The 18,741-nt window shown below is 38.8% G+C and overlaps 1 protein-coding gene across 2 annotated transcripts in view; it reads left to right on the forward strand.

Annotated features, from left to right (window-relative positions):
• LOC135432107 (uncharacterized) overlaps positions 1 to 18,741 on the forward strand; it is a 75,678-nt gene that overhangs the window by 29,524 nt on the left and 27,413 nt on the right. The gene's annotated exons all lie outside the window — the stretch shown is intronic.

Raw genomic sequence — 18,741 nt, forward strand, 5'->3', positions numbered from 1 at the left:
CTCATGGATAACGATGCGAACAAAGACTTTTGCGTTGATTGAAAATTCGGCATTGCGTATATCGAAAATGAGCAAAAGGGGTATATCAAATTGTGCGGACCCTAAAAATATGCCTATTACTGAGGGGTCGACTAAAACACTCTCAACTAGAATGTTTGAATCAATGAGGAATAGAAGACAACATCTGACAACATGATGCATTGAATGCAATAATTGTTTTATTATTATAAATCAAGAGATAACTTCTCTATAATGGATACATCATCTATATATTTATATTATATATAATGTATATAATCCGCACTATATAGCTATACATGGTTTATATATTCAAATTATTCTTGTTAGTCATGGGTTAAGCAGATTATTCTTCAATTATTCAATATATGTAGAAGATTCAGACTGAGATTGTAATATGGCAGTTATGAGACTTTAATAATTCAATTATATTTTTTAAATGGTTAAAAAGATATAAAAGTTTTGCGCAAGATATATTGCGCAACCGAAATTATACTTATTCTTAGTCAGCATCAAAAGTCGAATCTTTACGAACGCGTCGATCTCGAAAACTAAGCGACTAGAGACTTGAGATTCTCTCGCATCTAGTATTAAATGCAAAACAATTGAATACATTTTTGATACCGCCAAATTATCAATTAATATAGATTTTAAAGGCAGACGCTTGAGTCCTGGTATAGGCACACATATTGAGCCCAGATTGGACTATAAAATCCGAAGCTGTGGACCAATGGGAAGCTGAATTTCAGCAAGCTAGTGGCTTAATATCTGAAGGCAGCTAGAATGCTTGTAAGGGCAGCTTGGCTAGAGGGTTGGGTTGAGGGTATCTCCTGGTCGGGCAGTCCTGACTGAAGTTCTCTTACTTGTTACATTTAGGTTATGTAGGCCTTTCCGGCCACATTTACATACCCGCATATATTTCTCTAAAAACTAACCTTTGCTGTGATCGCAGGGTACAGTTCCTGCGGATTTGCCAGCAGCTTTAAAAAAAATAAACAATTATTTCAACAATGGTATTGCATCTAGCCAACGGTAAACATAAATTGAGACCACACAAACTGTGGGCGTGACATTCATAATGGACCCCAGTTACTTGGCTTGCACAAGTGCAGCGACTTGGACAAACACAACACACACACACTCACACACACACACACACACACATACAGAGACCGTTGTGATGCTATGGATTTTCTGAGATTTTGTTGTTTTTGCCTTTCAGTTGTTATACCCTGTAATATTTAATAAATGTATAACAGAAGAACTTAAGCAGATTATGCAACCGCCGGAACAGAGAGCAAAAGATTTAATTAATTTCGGTTAATCAGCAATGTTTCTCTCTCTTCAAGAATCAATATAATTAATTTTTGTTAATTAACTAAAGTAAAACCTCTTGACTTTCAGGTGTAACTTAACATAAATCGCAAATCTTAAATGTAAATGGGTTTAGATAAATGAATTGAGAACTAATGGGATCTATATCCATCTGCTGAAGTCAAATAGAGACCTTATGCTAGCGATTTGGCGCTGACTAATTTTATCTACTATAAACTAAGTTGGAAAACTAAAAATAATTAATTGTCAATCACTAAAAACCCGAGCTGTGGCGCTGACGAATGTTCTAAGATCAGTTTTATTTCATCAAAATGATTATTTACTATATTAAAGTTAAACGCAGCTGGTTACAGGGTATCCTCCCGGCTAGAGCAGTCTTACCTGCCTTTTTTTTTTTTTAAATATTATTTTTACCCAACCTGAACTAGGAAGTTGTGTGTGTATCATAGGAAGCAGCACTTGTGTGACATAATAAAAACTCTGGCCGGCTGGCAGTCCTTTATGCACGAACTACTCGTCCTGGAGCTGGATCCTTTGAATGAGTGGGCTCTGTAAACAGTGGAGCCACCTGCTCGCCAAAGCAACTGGCGCACTTTATGCTTTGTCAACGGCAGCAGCAACAACATCATCATCAAGTGGAAGCCCGCAAATGTTTTCATTTTCTAAGGCAAGGCTCGGCAACGACTAGAAGAAGAGCCCGCATCTGTAAGAAAGGGAACTGCATTTAAAAGCCTCTCCAGCCCGGCCTCTGCCCCAACCCCCCCTCCCCATGCTCTGTGCACTGCATTTGCATTTGTGCACAACTCTCGACTCTCAACTCTCGGCAGTCCATCAACACAGAGCTCGGCAAAGTTGGGCCACAAAAAAAAAAAAAAATTGGTTTACTAAAAGTTTTTGCCATTGCAATATGCATATGTCCATTCGGCTGGATGTCTGAAAGTTCCCTGACATTTTTGTTGTTGTTGTTGTTGTTGCTGTTGTTCATGAATATTTGTTTGTATATTGCTGCAGGAAATAAGACAAATTGCCGCAGGGGCCGGCATGACTAGAAAAAGTTTACTTTTTGCTTTTGTAATGATTTTTTCCATAATTTGATTAGAGTCCCGCTGATCAAATGAGTTCTAGGAAAGCCTCTATATTGAGTTGTATGCAAATGGCACAGTTGCGAAAAGGATAACGAAGAACGAATGGCTTTCATCGCCACGCCGAGGAAGAAATACCCATCTAGATATATGTATCACAGTTTGCATATATATCAAAAAAAATCTTGAAACTCGTTACGTTACGATACATACACTTTCATAGACCTGTTTTTCTTGTAGAACTATATCATCTACTTGTCCGATGTTGAGCAGATATGCTTCATTTGCTGCGGTTGTTTTAAGACTTAGAGTTTAGTTTGCATAGAAACAGACAGACCGACAGACAGATGGATTAGCTCATTACCTTACCGCGTATCTGTTAATACTGATCAATCAGCTTTAGGGGTCAAAGGTGTCTCCTTCTAAAACACATTTCATCACATAGTTATAAAACTATCGCAAGGTTATAAGAATTTGCAATCGAGACTTCCCGGTCGCAACCTTGTGAAGTTGGAAGTTGTACATACCTGTACATACACACATACCTGTACATACATACATACATACATGCAAGCACATAGTCAAGTCCAAATCAGGCCTTATCAAGGCTGTCTTCCACACTAGTATTTAATATATATTCTCCATTTATCAGCTAGTTTTATGAACTTTAACAAATGTTTAACTTCAAATCGTGAAATTGTGCTTCTTTCCTTAAAAGTATTGTAGTTTTGGGTGGGTGGGGCACAATGTGCCAGCACGTCGGTTTTTAATGTTCTTTTTTTCTTTGGCTTTTTATATTTTACAACTAAGTTTCTCGATGCAGAAGTTTATTCCCCATTCGGTTGAACCCGCCAAAAGCATTAAAATAGTTGATGTGCAACTTGGCGTATACTTGTTAACCAGCTCAAGTGCATAGAAGATGCTTTATCACACCCACTTAGCCGCGCACACACACACACACACACACACACACACACACACACATTTGAACACATAGATACAGCCACAATTTTCAGCGACCACATGAAATTCGAAACATTTTGAACTGCTAGTTACATAATTGCACAGTGGCCCCTCTCAGTGCCCCTCTCTCACGCTGCTGGGCGAGCTGTTGCGAAATTCACGCCGAACTTAATCAAAATTCCAATTAGCGCTTACACTCAATTACAAGGCAAAGGCAGCATCTGCCACGCCCACCACACGATGCCGAAGACAAAACAAATACAGCCACAGAACTGCGAGTACATTAAAACTTTTGCCAAATTACTCGCCGACTCTAAACTGAAGATACTTCTCGGAATTGAGTTTACGGCGGAGCTGTGCGAAAGGCTTGAGCTGAAACAGAAAACAAATACAAGTACAAATAGAAAATAGAAAATAGCAAATAGCAAATATAAAATGGAAGAGCAGCAGGTCCACAGAGACTCTCTTCGTTCGAGTTTTAAATTCTCGTCGAAAATGGCGCCACAAAGCCGAAAAGCAAAGTTCCCGGCCTAAAGCAAATAGCAGGCAGCCGCAGGATATTGAAATTCATGTGTAATTATATACACTGTGCTACAAAAGCCCAAAACAGCAGGAGCCAAAAGTCTCCCGCTCCTTGTAATTGTTGCGTGCGCCACATGAAACAATCCCAGCAGCAAATGCGTCTCGCTGCCAAGCCACAAAAGATACACACGCACACACACACACCGACATGTGCACACACAGATACGGCCCTGGCGATAGCTCAGCCAATGGGGAAATTACCGGAGCCGCAGCCAGCGGCAACCTTCAAATGATTTCATCAACGTAATACGATAAATTTCATAATGAAACGACGCGGTAATTGCCAGACAGCCTCTCGCTCTCTCTCATTGTGTGCCCCTCTCTCCATTCCATTCTCCATTGTCTGTCTGTATGTGTGTGCACGCTTATTATGCATAATTTTGACATTATATTGACTTGACTTTCAATCCATAAACAAGTGAATTTTTTTTTGCCAGCACAGGGAGTATTTTTTAGGTCGGCAAAACCCGTTGAATTTTTTAAAATTTTGATTTAATATCCGATATCAAAAAAATGCTTGATTTGACGATGTGCACATTTTGATGGCTGAACCTTTTTTTGGGCGCAACACAGCAGGTGTAGAGATTAGGTTAACTGAGTTTAAGCTTATGATTACGTTTTTAAGGCTGCTAAGCGCTGTGAATTAGTATAAATATTTAATAAGGCTAACAGCACAATGAAATATAAATTGGTTGGAATGCACCTAAGAATACCCTATAATAAGTTGATTTGTTGTTTTTTTTTCATATATTTTTTTTATTTATATTGCGAGCGACGAGCTGGGCACACCCTACAGCCAACATAATCGATCGCGACTGACTCAGCGTTATATGCTTACAAACTAATGTGTGTGTGAGCGAGACAGAAGTAATCGGTTTTGTCGCGCTTCCTGCAAGAGTAACAGTAAGAGAGGGATAGTAGAATTGAGCGAACTTGGGATAAAAGAGAACTGCTGACCAATCGCCCTTGACTATGTGCTTGCATGTATGTATGCAAGCATTTATTCTACAACAATACCCGTTAATGTAGAGAGCAATGTACTTATTTATGTAGGTATTTATCTATGTTTGGACGAGAGCACACCTTAAGCACTCGAATGCACTTCCACGCACGAAATGCGCATATATCAGATTTAAAGTTGAAATATTCCCTGGAAAAACGCAGCAGGAAATTTCTTCATCGGTTTTTAGTTCGGCTTTTTTACTGGATATATGTTGAATTTTGTATGCATTGGCGTGATATTTGTTTTCATTTCATTTATTACGACACCAACAAAAACAAATCGAAAAAAAATATATATACATATGTATATATGAAAAAAAAAACATTTTATAGTAATTGTTTTATGCACGCTCATCACGCTCGAAACGTTTTGTTTATGAAACGGTTTGTCGACTTTCGCCGACGTCCTTTTTTGCCCAGCTACAAAACGGCGACAAATTCAAATGCAATAAATTTTTGTTTGGTTTCAAGCAAGCATTCGAAGCAGAGTTTTTTCTGTTTCGCATTCGTCGTGATATTAAGCAATTTGTTAAAGCAAATATCGAAATATATATGTTTGCTATGTTGCCCATATGCAGCTTTGCAGCTGCTTCTATTTGCATATTTATTTGCGTTTCTGATTATGCGGCGTTGAGCTTTAATTTGATTTATTTATACAGCCAGATTTATCCGTCTGTTTGCTATTATTTAACATGCACAATCGTTGGCTATGAAATTTTAGCAAATTACTCCACCTAAATATTGTCCGTGTGAGTGTGTGTGTGTGTGTGTGTGTGCCTTGGCAATACATTTTCGGTTGAAAATTAACACTGCATACTTTGCGGGTGCATGAGGATGATTGGAAGATGGCGGAAGATTGTACAGTAGAGGACAAAAATATACGGACAAGTCGAAGAAGTATATTCTATTTCGGTGCATGATTTTGTTTCTTATAAATTTCCGATCCAAATTTCCACCCCTTCGCCTCTTTTTTGCTTGCATTGGAAAGTTCACTTTATCCCAATCCCTATTACTGTTATACTATGTTTCTCTCATCATACTCCGTCCTAGCTGTCCGTATGCTTATGATCGCCACTGTATGTACATATCGGATGTAAAATGTATGGTTAGCCCGTCGAAAACTTATAATTAGTTGCCGTAGCTGAAATAATTTCAGATGGTGGCAGTCTTATATGCGTATACTTACTTTACTTATTATCGGGTTGCATGTTATAGAGCTATAGAGCCTGGAAAGTATTATAAAACACTCACAAGTTTGCCATGCGGTTATTTTCCTGTCAAACTTTTGCATTGTAATTGAGCGTAAAGGCAAAACTTTGACTATGCCGTCTGTATATTTTTTTCGTTCTGGGATGCATAGGCAATCCCATGCCAAGTTAAGAACTTGGCGGCTGCTTCTTAGCCATTTTTGCCGAGCAGTAAGTGAGGCAGCTACTCGGAAAAAGAACTTGCACACAAACTGTAAACAACAGCAAGTAAACTGAACGGGAAAAGCGGTTTCCCCTGGCTGGAGGCAGGCACTGCTCATAAAGTTCAAGAGCAACATATGTTGTGGCATAAATTTATAAAGTCCTCGGGCTTCTCGGTTCGGCTTCCTTCCACCAGTTTGTTTACTTTATATGTTGGCCCCAAAACCAAATTATGGTTAGAGTTTTAACTTGTTTATTACGCGCTGCTTCGCCAGTCTAAAAATAAGTTTTTTAATTTAATTTTAATGAAAATTTATGATTATTTCTTTCGCACGCCACATTCTGAAACTTTTTCTTAATAGTATGGTAATACCTTTGAGACCCAAAAACAAACCAGACTCGTTTATTTGTCTCAAAACTTTGCTACACTCTCCAAATGCAGCTTAATCTTTTTAACCAACATGAGCTGCCAGCTAAAATATTATTAAAATATACAATTTGCTTTTTAATTTTCTCATATGCAGCGTTTATTTTTTGCTGAATTTGTTTAGAAGTTGGGCAACTGCACAGGAAGTTATGCACAATGCCTTTGAAATATAAATATATATGAATTTTCAGACGATAAATTTGGAAATTGAATAAGATCTGGGTAGATCCCGAAAAGTTTATATAAGCCTTAAGAGTTAAGATAAATGAAAAAATAAGAGACAAGGAATTTTGAAGCTTTTGGAAACATTTGCAACTAAAGTTTTAAATTTATTATTTATATACAAATACTCATTAATTAATAACACAAGAAGCTGAATTTACGTTATTAAAACCGGGAACAGTTGTATCTATATTCGAACTTACTCTATTCTCTTAAAGCGCATATGTAACTGTCAGTCTCCTCCAATTTATCCGCAATCCCCCCATTTCCCGCGCTGGCGCGTTAAATTAAACGAATCCATTAATCGGATGGCAGTTCTAGTAAATGTGAAGAGCTGTATAAATATTAATAACGTTTCAAATGGCATGCCACGTCGTTGGCTAGGGGCATGCCGCGCTGCTCTAGCCCTGCCCCAACATAGCTGGCAGGCAGGCTCCAGAAGCCTGTCAAACTGCTCAAAGCTGATGGGCCCAGGGGAGGCATTTTGGGGATGGGGGTGTTTTACAATTGGGACAAATTGCATTTGCTCAGCTCGTTGAATGGGTTGTGTTCTGTTCGTGTTAGTGTCTAGGCTTTGTTTCGACACGACAAGCAGACAGCGGGTCGGACGGGCAACTTACGAATGTACATAACCCTAAGCATTACAACATGCATCATCAACGTAATCAACAACAATGACAAGAACAACAACGACAACAAGCGCGTCGATGTTGAGACACGGCCGGAGCACGCGCTTGTCATTCAATATATCGTCTCGATCTGCACACACACACACACATGCACATACACATACACATACATATAAAAGGAGGAGGAGGGGCGTGCGTGAGACCGTCCGCCTACAGCACATGAGCAAATTTAGCGATGTGCGTGCCGGCGAGTTCATCTTCTATTTTTCCCATCTCTCACATTTTGTTCTCCACCTTCGTGTGTTTATATTTATCTGCGTATTAAATTGCGAGCTCGTGTGCTGAAAACGGAGGCCTCGACCATTGTTTGTATTGCTGTTGTTTTTGTATTTGTGTTATTGTTGTTGTAGCTGTTGTTGCTTTTGTTTCTGTAGTCATTTTTCTGCCGTTATTTTTATCTGCACTTGAGCGCTGCGAGTCCATTTTGCTTTGGCCTCCGTCTCAGCTGCTCTTTTTGCTTTTCTTTGCCCTCATTGTTTTTGTTGCTCTTTCTCCTCCTTCCTGTTGTTGTCTCTTTAATTGTATACTGTATCCTCTCTGCGCAACTAAGCATGGCAAAACCAAGACTCCAATAGTCGTTGAACTTGTTAAGAACAATTTTCATCATTCCAATGAGTGCTGGACTTAAAATATGGCTTTATTTACTAAATACTTGATGTGTATAGGCAGGAAAATTGTGAATAGCTCTTTGAATCCTTTATATTTGTAAGGATTGGCTAAGAAGATTCACGATGCTCTATATAAACTTTGTATATAGTATGTAACAAAATCTTAACAATTTTACTTGCCGTATTGGCTTTTGTTCCAATGTAGAATGAGAGAACATAATGTAGAGAATAATGTGTAGAATGCAGAACGAGAGAACACCATTAAGATAGTAATGTAAGATTTGCAATTCTAATTAATTTAAGCTATAGTTAGTTCTACAGAAATGTGTGAGCTAATTATTCATAAGTTTAAATATGAAATTAGTATATTGTTGTTGATTAACACGCACTCTGCCAGCTAAGCAGACATTTCTACGTGACCCCAAATCACCCGCTCTTCAGCTTAGCATTAAGAGAGAGTTTTCAGGCAACAGTTTCTTCAGCCCAGCTAGTTGCCGCTGGTTGCCGAGAATCATGTGTTGCAGCTAAAATGCCGCTTTAGGCTCTTACAGTTAGTTCGCTGACTGGATGTCGCCGAGACGATTGTCATGCGGCAGGCAGCTAGACAACCGCAGCCCGTACTCGCCTCCTTGCTGCCGCCTGCCTGCCGCCTGCCTGACTGATTGTCTCTTACTCAGAGGCAGCAAATTTGATGTACTCTTCTCTCTTATGTGAAGTGAATGCCATGCATGACAATTTTTCGGTGGGGTTGAAGCGGGCGGCTATAGGGGGTTGGGGTTGGGGTTGGGGGGCAGAGCAAACACACGCTTCACGTAAATTTCATGCAATTTGTTATGTTTTATGTGGCTCGTCTGGCGGCAGCTTCAACTCTGACGGGGACGCTGGCAGCTCGAATGTTACGCCTGGGAATCTCAAAATGACAGACTTCAATTTATACAATTTATTTTATTAAGTCAAACATTTGTCTCCCCATCTGCTGGTGTATGAGTGTCGCGTGTGTGTGTGTGTGCTCGTGTACGTGTGTGTGCGTGTGCGTTTTTGTGTGCTGCGCCGTTTTATTAACAAATTGATGAAACAATTTCCGCAGCGTTTAATATGGGCAATTTTTTCCTGACCAGCCTCTTTCTGGATTTCCGTTCTGAAAATCCATAAAAAAAAAATAAAGAAGAAGAAAGAGGAAATTGGGAAATGCGGATGTGAGAGCGAAACAGACAGACATTACGAGTACATGAATTTGTCCCTTTATGGCGCGTTAAATTTTCATTTTTAGTGCTACACATAAAATCTAGGAATTGCCAAATTTCAATTGAAGCGAAGACCTGGCCTGGAAGACCTGCCCGCCCAACTAAGCGCCCATATAAATCTCAATTTATGTTGCCTATTTAGGCATTTTGGGCACGCTGCAGCCATTTGGGTTAGGCTCGCTTTAGGCCTCAAAATTATTGAATCTAATTAACTTAAATGAAATGAATGAAGACTACAAATGCGTCGTCTGCTGAACTCGTTAAACTTGGCCAAGCCCCGTGGCAATGAGCGCCTGTGCGTGTGTGTGTGTGCCTGTGCGTGTGTGTGTGTGCCTGTGTGTGTGTGCCTCTGCGTGTGTGTGTGTGTGTGTGGGGCTCATTTAATTTATGGATGTGTATATAAATTCATTTGGAGCTCTTTAATTGCAGCTTAATGGCAGGATCCTTGTAATGTCAGCCTCTCCCCCCTCCACCCCTCCCCCTTCGGTCTGAGCCTGAAGGTCAACAGATTGATTGAGGATTACGGCGCCCGTTCGTTGGCAGTGAAAGACCTCAAAGTGTGTGTCCTGCTGAAATTGTTTATTTGCCTTAGTTTTCTTCAATTGATGGCATAACAAAATTCTACCGAATCCTTGTAATTAATCATTTAAGGGAAGGCTCCTTGGGGCTGTCCTTCTAATATTTATAAAGCAAATTGGCTGCCAGATTGTGGGTCTGCCTATTTATGTACTTTAAAGGCTTTTGATGTCCTTATTTCATTCGGCTTTCATAAATTGAAAGTAAACAGCTTAGCTTTTAAGCTTAAAAATGTGCGAACAAATCTTGAATTGAGTAACTCAATGTATTTCTTTTTACTGAAAACTAAGCTGTTAAGAAATTGTTCAATTCATTATTTATGTACTTTACATTAGGCTTTTTTCATATTTGTTCGATTTTACTACGATTTTGATCTGTGGCAATCAATCAAAAGTTTGTTCTTTTACATTTCATTCAACATATATCACATACATCTTTTGGACTAGTCAAGTTTTCCAGAGAATTTGTTCAAGGATTATCGGTTATAATATATAGAAGAGTTGTATACGATATTCTTCGACAAATGTTTTATTGAGTTTTTATGTAGAACTTTTTTAACATAAATCTTAAGGCGATTGAATATAACTTGAAATTGAAGCTAAACAACAAATATGAGTGGACTTTTCCAAGGCCTTGTCTACAGTCCGGTTTAGTTAAGTTAACTTCAGTCAAGACAAACTGTTTTATATGGGGAGAAGAACATTCCCTCTTCGATTTTATGTGTACCATAAATTGCGGTTTGTAGAAACAAAACTTGGAGTTATTTTTTAAAGGTAAGCCAATATCTTAAAATAAATAAAAAATAAAATTATGTAAATATAAAAATCGGAAACTTGCAAAAATATTTGGAAACTTCTGCTTTTGATATACAAACCCGGAAAAAATGCGTGCGAGCCGCAGGTAAATTGTTGTGCCCCATGTTGATGAGTTTCCGCCGGTTTTTTCTTTTTTCCCACCAAATCAATTTGCGACTTCCAACTCCAAACCCTTCACTTGCCGGGCCGAAGGCCGCAGGCTGCAAGAAAGCGTCCTGTTTGCCAGCCAAAAAAAGGCTTCATTTACCTAGAATCTGTTAGAGTTTTTCCCTGCCATGCGATGCACATTTTTCAACTTGTCACCCGCAAAATGTGAAAATGTCGAAACATTTTTTTGTCCCGATTTTATTTGCTGTTAAAAAAAATGAAAAACTCATTATGAAAGATTTAAGGTCGTGCCGCAAAATCAGTCAGAGCCTGAGAAAAGCATAAAAAACTTTTTCGCACCACGGCACAAAGTGACCCTCGAATCCCGAATCCTGAAATCTCAACTTCGGCCCACTTAAATTAAGCAAGCAAAACTTAAGCTGTAACTCGTTCAAATAAGTAAAGAAATAACTGTGAAACACGAATAGGGAACTTAATAGATTTTAAGTAGAAGACATTTTCACAAAAAAACCCAAATTTTATCCTTTTGAGATAGTTTAAAGAACTTATTTATACCCTTTAATCTTGAGAATTCCTTACATAATCTATGGAGCTGCAAGTTTAAGGAGGGAATATAACCTTTGTGACCTTTGACTATGTTGGGAATAGAACGTAGCTGTCTGCTTGTTAAATTATTTTGTCAAGTCTGCCCCTCGTCAGCTGGGCATTCAATCTGGGCAGGAGTCCAGTCCACCTTTCGAGGAGCTGCTCTGGAGCGGGTCGAGCGCTTCTTGCCGTCCATTTGTGTGTGAAATTTGAGTTGGCAATTTTAATAATTTAAGTAAATGATCCATCACAGTTACAGTTAATCTATCAGACGACAGACGAGGGAGCGGCTATGAAGTCCGTTGCGTAAATTCTTTACAACTTTGCGAACATACAGTGGCGGTCAAAATATGTGGACAGCCACTTTAAGACAGAGTATAATTGATCTATCACATTATAGCTAATATATTGTTATAACTTAATTTACCCAGTCTTTAAAATTATGTGAAAAATAACTGAAAATTATTAAATGTATATCTACGTCAATAAAAAACTAGATTAAGGTCTTCCGTCGGAGATTTGCTTTATAAACTAGAACTTTTTATCCGCATTGAGCAAGTAGTTCGCTGAGAAGGAAGAACATATTCGAATCGAGTGCAAAAGGAACCGAAAATGTGAGAGTTATTTTTAACAGCAGAATATACTTTTTTGTCAGTACCAATTTCTTGTCCGCTACTGTAGATAAATACCCAAACACACACACACACACACACACCCAAACATACTGATTTCTTTTTTAACAAATTGTCTTGTTAAAAGTTTTCTTCGTTTTTTTTTTCTGGCCGCAAAACGAGCAGCGAAAACAAGATAAAAAGTGAGTGGAAAATTTGTTGGCGCTTGTATGCGTGCGTGTGATAAGAAAATTTGCTAGCCATTAGCATTTAAGGCGTTAAGTCATTTATATTCATTTGGATATCGGGGCAGCCCGTCGATTCGACTGCGGCTCACCATTTGCGGCTGTCCCAGCGATGCGAAGCGCCTAATTGTCAAGTACTGATGGTTTATCTCCAGAGTGGACAGCCGGAGAAAGGACATTCAGCCGATAAATCATTAGCGATTCAATGGGACCAGTCGAGGCATGAATTAGTAGCTACTTTCAAGATTCATTCTTGAGTTAATCAGAGAAAAATGAGTCGAAGAAAACTTCAATTAATACCGAAATGCCAGCTTAATTGGCTACGACTGCTCCAGAACGGGGAATTTCTAATTCTAACTTTAAAGATGTGCCATATATTTATCTGGCTAGATCTTAAGAGAAGGTCGTCTGCAATCTTTAACCTGACAATTTGTGAGTCAATTATGGAAGGCACAATTCGAACAACTAACAGTCTCTCCGGTCGAGAGTATCCGAATAGAAGATATCCTGAAACCAAGCTAAGCTTCCGTTACAAACTTTCTTCTTCTTGAATTGCTTCATTTTCAAACTTTGTGTTTAATCCAAAACATAAGGCTCTTCCTTTAAAATGATTTTTTTATATATTGGGGAAGGGCGAGGGAGGTTACAAAAAGTGAACTTTTCTCAACCTTTTTACACTTTACCTTTATTGCAAGTTTGGCGTATGACTAATCTTTTTCTTTGGTTTAAAAATATCGCTCTTTAAAGAGTTTATGGAAATGGAAAGAGATATGGCAATATATAACTTCATTTCCCCTATTACACGCCCTCTAAAAATTAAAATCGACCCGATTTATCTTGAGCTTGCAAATTAGTTTGAAATCTATCCAATAAGAGCATAAAGTTGGACGATTCCCGCCCATATTAAGCTCTTGTTGGGCAGCTTAAAGCTGAAAATTAAACCTTTTTTTTGTCATACTATCTTTGACCCTCAATTTCCTTCCAAGAGGTATGGATTTTTCGAATTTGAGACGCGCCTCATCAAATGAAATTTCCCAAAGATGCTTAGAAATTCATTTCATGCCGATCGGATGGCACATTAAATATATATATATATAACCTTTTTCCGCACTTTTTCCATACTTTCGGGTGAAATTTCGCCCCTATATATATATATGTATATATTTTTCAAATTTCAAGTCTCGACACGTTCGACACAGTCGGATAGAATGATTGAATATGTGTAGCTCGTCGTCTTAATCAAAAATAAAGTCGACGTTGCTTGCATCTTGCAGCTTTGCACAAAAACATTATACCCTTGTCAGATGTTTTTAATGGGTATTAGATTAGAACGTAGAACTTTGACGAGTGAGAAATCTAAATTGGAAGATTCAACTTTCAAAAGCGTCGTAAAACATTCTGTTTTCATTCTCTGTGCTCTTTGTGAACAAAATGATGATTGCCAGAAAGTAAGTAATATGCATATTTAAATATAAGCTTGGGGGTAAATATAAGCATTTTATGCAGCTGACTATTTCTAGCTTTTACATTTTTAATGAGAAAACAAAAAAATTGTTTTGCCTGTCTGCGATTTGGCTTTAAAGATGTCTCATATCCAGAGTTAAAACTCTGCTGAATTGACGTATCTCTTGGAAATGTGGACAATGCTTGTCAATAGCCCCGAAATATTGTGCGTATCCTTATATTTGCACAAACCATTTGATAGTCCGAGATTTGCATAGAATTTACTGCGGCATAAATTCACTTTTCAATAATATTTTGAGAAATCTTGTGCCTGGCAAGTATTGAAAAGTTACCCATTTTATATGATGGCAAATGGAAATATCCCATTTTGTAGCGTAATATGTAAATTCTGTATTTTATTACTTCGGGGGGGGGGGTTGCCCATCAACTTTCGAATCAGTTATTTGAATAAGTCAATACACTGGAAGGTCGACTCACGCACAGCTGCTGAGTGAATCGAGAAGTCAGGAGGAGCCGAGCCGGGACCCATAAAAGGCATCCATCATTCATCAATCTTTGAGCGGTCTCACGTTCTCGGTGCCCAGCTGCAAATAGTTGAAGCCGCTTAGGCACGAATTTCTATTAAAATATTTATGTTAAAAGCTGCGAAGCGACAATTTAAGCCAGCTTCAAAAGGGTCGGAGCATCTGAGCGAGCTATTGGCAGCTCTCCGGCTGCGTGCGTGAAAAATTTCAGCAAACGATTTTCATAATCGATTTTCACTGCCTCCTCAATGACTGTTGACAAGAGCAGCAGCAGCAGCAGCAGCAGATTGGGTGCTAGATTTGCGGCTGTACGCGTGGGCGGGCGGGGACTCTTGTCAACCTTTATCAAAAAGGGGATATACATATAACAGGGGATATACATGAGAGGGGGGCGGGGGGGGGGGAGACCAGACAGCCGAGCAAAGCCGAGACAAATGCGACATGCTTCTGTTGACAATATATCAACATGTGGGCGTACGGGCGGGCGGGACTGGAGCCATCTACCCGTAACTGTCCTTGGCTCTGACTCTGACTCAGTGAAAAATATGCAAAAGGCAAGCCGACTTTACAATTTTTCTACTTGACTTTGACATTTACCTACCCCCCAACCCCAACCAACCTCCACTTCCGTTGTTTTCCGTGCGCCGCCAGGTCAAGTAATCTTTAAAGTATGACGTGTCTGGGCTGCCTGGACTGTTGCTCTGGTTCTACGATAGTTGTCGCTCCGATTGTTTGCCATTTGAAGCTAACGTAGCGCATCTAATCGATGAGCAGGCCGAGACAGCCAGACGAGGGCTGGGGCAGGGGTATTGGTCTGGGTTTCGAGTAGTGCCTATACGGCCACGGCCATTTAAAGTGGGGCAAAAGGGTATACTGGCAAAAAGAAATAGCCCAGTAAGTGTAAAGTCTATCAAGCCATGTCTTTCGGCCTGGTTTTCCCTTAGTAAGAACGCGTTGAAGTATATCTTCTTGTATATCTAAGATTTCAGCAAAACTTAAGGGTTACAAAATCTGACTACAGCAAACTTGATATGTAGATTATCGTATATTAATCATAGATTAAAAATCTTTTAGTTTATATACAACTGCATGAAATCCTTTAATGCTGTAAACTAATTAAAATTAAAATTAAATTAAAACATAGATTAAAAATGTTTTACTTTATATACAACTTCCCGAATTCCCCTAATGTTGTAAACAAATTGAAATTTAATTGATTTTTAAAGATAGATAAATTATAAAATGTCCAGAAAAGTTCTTAAGATACCTTTAATAATATTATATAACAAGTTACTCAAAAACGTACATCCCATAGTTTGTGGAAAAGGAAAGCCTTTTCTTGCGTGCGTGAAAGGATATTTGAATATATGTAACGGCAGCTCGGTGCTGGACGAAGGGTATCTCCTAGTCGGGTACTTGCAACCCGTTTAGTGGGCGTATCGCATGTGTCGACAGTATCGTGAACTCGCAGGCAAAAAATAAGCAACAGACACAGAAAGCAAAGGCTTTTCATGTGACTCGCACCAGTTGAGTTGCGTCTGGCCCTTTTTGAAGTAGATTGTAAATCACGATCTTTGGCTATGGACGAGCAGAGGCTTTGGTCGAGTGATTGATGCCATTGGCCGGACAGTGGATGTTATAAATATATATATGTGGACTAAAAAAGGAGAAAGTTAAACGTATTAAATCCTTTAAACACACATCATTATTTGCGCAACTGGCTGCAGGGCATTTGCTAGTCGCATACTCTCGACTAGTGTTAGTTCTATGGAATCTTTAATGTCGAGCACATTTATGAAGTTCTTTCGCAGCTGTCACTGCCATTCACTTCCATTTCCAGTATTTCTCCAATGCAAGTAGCAAACTTCAAGATTCCATGGAATCGTAAGCGCGTGGCCCACTAATTACCCAACTAAAGCAGGCCTTCTATTGTTTATCTTTTGACAGCATGCCACATGGACAAAGGGAAGTTACTTGGCTTCTTTCAGAGAGAGAAAAAAAAAGAACGCTGATACATTAAGCAGATTTATTATACGCTGCCTTCATTGTCGACCCTTAAAGTGCAGGAGAAGCTGAATCTACGGCAAGGATTGAAAGGGGGTTTTGGGGGGAGCTGGGCCCCAGCTCTGTATCAGCGCGTGCTGTGTTCGTGGTTTTCGTGGGCGGACGTCAAGGGGGCGGGGGCTGGGGCGGGGGCTTGTGGTTTGGCGGTTGGGCGGATCCGTGGGGCGGGGCGGCAATCGCCTGCAGCTAAGCGCATTGCGTTTGTCAAATTTTGTCGAGCTCGCCGTGTATCGATTCGCGCAGCTCTTTGAAATCTATCTCTCTGTGGCTGTCTTAGCGTGTCCTTAAGCTAAATTAAAGCATATATTACATTTCATTAATCCTTTGATGTCTGAGTGGTTTCTAAAAAGCCAACGCTCCGTGTTGCCTCGCCTGATTAAGTTGTAGATTTTATTGAAGGGCTTGTAATGCCTGAAATTAAGTTTAAGACGTTGCTTTGAAGCCAAACCTGGTAAACAGAATTAAATCTGGATGAGTTATAATGAGATGATGTGTTTACGTAAGTTCAAGTTAAGTGCCAGTTGTGAAAAGCTCGCTCAGGCAGCCATAAAGGATACAAACAAAGGAAAGCCTTGAAATAGATTAACTGATAGAAAGCAATGCCTTTTGCAAGTACTTTCACATAACTCTACCTGATTAGCAATGAGTAATTTGTTAAACCGCGCAAATCGAACTTCTTATCATAAAAATTTCAACATTTATGACTGGGATACAAGTGTTTAAGGACATTAAGGGATTGGAAGAGTTCTGGAGGGACGCTTGAGAGGGACAACTTGTCTCTATATAAATTGAATTTTGTAATTTTATTGATTGCAACTTGGAAAACTGTAAAACTCGGCTTTCATACATTCCATGACGTTGATTATTTATAATTATAATTTATATTTTTTAGATATACATATACTTTAACTCTTCTTCATGTCCACTCTGCTCAATATGTGTCTTATATTTCTTATACATATATCTTATACTGCTCTCCATCTGTCTTTTGACACGACAAACTCATTTGTATTGATTATTGTTAAATATTATTTGGGAAGTGTTTTCGAAAACTCCACAACTCTGAGTGTAAATGCCAGCTAAAGGGAATAAGTGTATGAAATTTTTACAAATTTTAAAATATTTATAATTATGTGGAGCCATATTAAACGGTTACCGAGTTTTCATCCCTGCGTCCGGTAACTTGGGTTGGGTATTTGCGTTTCTTTTGGCACTCCAGCAAGGAAGTAAGAACACGATTGGCATTCATAATTTAACTAGAGGCTGCCAGTTGGCGGCGAGCACAAATCAACACTAATTTCAAGCCCGGCCCAAAATCAGCGATGCCACAAAAGAAAGAATTGGCAATGCAAAGGCGAGCAATCAAAGGAATTGCCTGAGAGGACAAAAATGTTGGTCACGTAGCAACTTTGTTTGTGTCTAAAGACAAAACAGAAATGCCAGCGACAAAAAGATCATGATTAAAAAATTCAATGACGACAAAATAAAGCCATACCCTGGCGTTACGCACTAAAGACATTCATGATTTTGACATATCTTTGCGACTATAAGTTGATTTTTCAATTGGACTTCGGAAATCGTCTTGCAAAGTATAATGCTTTTTATCAGCTATAGGTAAAGGGGATAGGTAGTATTTAATAAAACTAGATTGCCCTCAAACAGATATCGTCTTGGCTGTTGATACAGATTATCCAGTATTTCGTAGAGATTAAAATAACTCGAAGACGACGTTGTATTATTATTTAAAATACAGTTTATTTAAATTATTTGGGTAATTTTAGATGTAGGTTATAATGCTATATGTAGTTTATCTGCAATTTAAATTTAATGTGAAACTTTGATTTCGGCATCGACTGTTTTTGTGATCGTCCGATTATCTGATCCTCTCTGCCTGATCTGTCTCTGATCTGGCTCGGCTACTTGCTCTTCTGGAACTTTTCCGAATCCTACAAATATATAAATTACTGGAATATTTTCTTACAAGTCTTGTATATTTGACTCCAAATTAAAATACAGTCTGCAATATAAAAAGTTAAGTAAAGTTCTTACCCCTTTATACAGATTTTCAAAACGGATTCGAAAATTTCACTTCATTGATTTTGAAAAAAGTTTGGAGCATATCGATAAGGGTTCTAAATAAAATTCTCCGATTCGAACTGAACTCCGAA

This window comes from Drosophila montana, unplaced genomic scaffold, assembly GCF_035044405.1.
Source record: "Drosophila montana isolate Dmon_TW-CO22-7 unplaced genomic scaffold, ASM3504440v1 contig_3200_1, whole genome shotgun sequence".
Taxonomy (NCBI): domain Eukaryota; kingdom Metazoa; phylum Arthropoda; class Insecta; order Diptera; family Drosophilidae; genus Drosophila; species Drosophila montana.